This window comes from Arachis ipaensis, chromosome B09, assembly GCF_000816755.2.
Source record: "Arachis ipaensis cultivar K30076 chromosome B09, Araip1.1, whole genome shotgun sequence".
In the NCBI taxonomy this organism is placed as follows: domain Eukaryota; kingdom Viridiplantae; phylum Streptophyta; class Magnoliopsida; order Fabales; family Fabaceae; genus Arachis; species Arachis ipaensis.
In genome coordinates this window covers 125585089-125586905 of record NC_029793.2, presented here as the reverse complement: position 1 = coordinate 125586905, position 1817 = coordinate 125585089, and positions in this window count along the sequence as shown.

Sequence of the window (1817 nt, the reverse complement as noted above, 5' to 3'; positions counted from 1 at the left end):
TGCGGTATTACATATTTCACTGCTTCAAGAATTTATTGATTTAGGTTTAGTAAGGTATAACTTCGAAGAAACCTAAAATTAATGTATGTTCAATTGAAATTAGCATTAATCTATACATATTTTATATATTTCTTTTAGATTTATGCTTGAATGCAAACTCAAAAGATCTTATAATAAACGAAAAAATCTAATTTGTAAATTTGTTCACATGATTAAATAAATATATTTTAAATTAATTAATTTTATTATTAAAATATATCAAAAATTAAAATATGGGCAAACTCAATTTAATTACTAATAAAAAAATTCTAATTTTACGAAAGAAAATATTTTTCTATAACATTAAAGAAACTAGTGAGAACTTAAGCAGTTTATACTCTGTTGATGTTTAAAAAGAGACTACATCCAGATATGAAAGTAAAGAATTTAACCAATTTGGAAGGAGTTGGGATGAAACTGCCGCTAAAAATAAATTTTGTCTCAACAACTACTTTCCGAAATTAAGTAAATTTAGCGGCAGTTACACTATAACCGCTGCTAAATTCCAAACGAATAGCAATGCCACACCTAGTTGTGCATCAACCGTCGCTATTTTTTAGACAGCAACGATTTTTTACAACTGCTGCAAAATTACTGCCGTTATCTGCTAGATTTATTGTAGTATTTCTGTAATTATAGTGCTGGTGGATTTGGTAATTGTAATAGATTCTATAATAGACTTATAATTTTGGTATTTGTGGTCATATTCAGGTTTTAGTAATGGCAAAATAATTGATATTGGAGTCCTGATAGTGGTGAAAAATTAATAATAATATTAATGAGGTATGTGTAATTTACTAATTTTAGAAAAATTAGTTATGAAAAGGTTTTAGAAAGTAATAAAAGGTTAAAAAAAGTGTAAGACGGTTTTGGCAAAAACATTATAAAATTAAAAAGTAAAGTATATTTTTTAGTGTTAAAATTTATTAAAAGTTTTGAAAATATTCTTAAATATTATTTTGTTTCAATTTTATAACAAAATTTTTTTTATTTGCATCAAACGTACCTCTATTAGCTCAATTTTCAAGAAGTTTAGGATCAATCCAACAATAATGCATGATAACTAAAAATTAATGACAGAATTTTGTGTCTGATTTACTTGTATTGAGAGTTATCTTTGTATTGCTGAATTAGTCCTAAACTTCTTGAAAAATTAGCTGTATATTTGCTACAACTCAAAAAATTTTGAAGCAAATTTAAAATAAAATAAAATTTATGAGTATTTTTAAAATTTGAGTAATTATCCAAATTTTCTGAGGTTTTAATATAAGATAATTTAGTCCGCATGTTTCAAAATCCATGAAATAGTCTTTAAAACTACATTTGTTTATAAGTACGAGACACTAAGATAGGAACATAGACTACGTTTCGTTATAAGCATACGATGATGAGACAGAGACAAAGAAACATAAAATCATGTTTGGCATATGAGACATGAACAAAAATATTGTGTCCAAAGACACTAAATTACTGTACTTTATATCCATCATGACAAGAATTTCATAGAGATACTAACCAGAGACATAGCTTTTTTTTTTCCTTTCATTATTCTTATTATTTTTTTATAATCATATTTTTTATTATTTCTTACATTATTCTTATTATTTCTTACATTGTTTGAATAAAAAAATAAAATAAATTTGGACTTTCATAATTCATTCTAGTTTATTATTAAACAAAATACAAAAATTAATTTAATTTTTGTGTCTTATTTTTAGTGTTTTGTCTTGTTTTGTGTTGTTTTTAGAATCAAATGTATCTATAGAAATATGAAATAT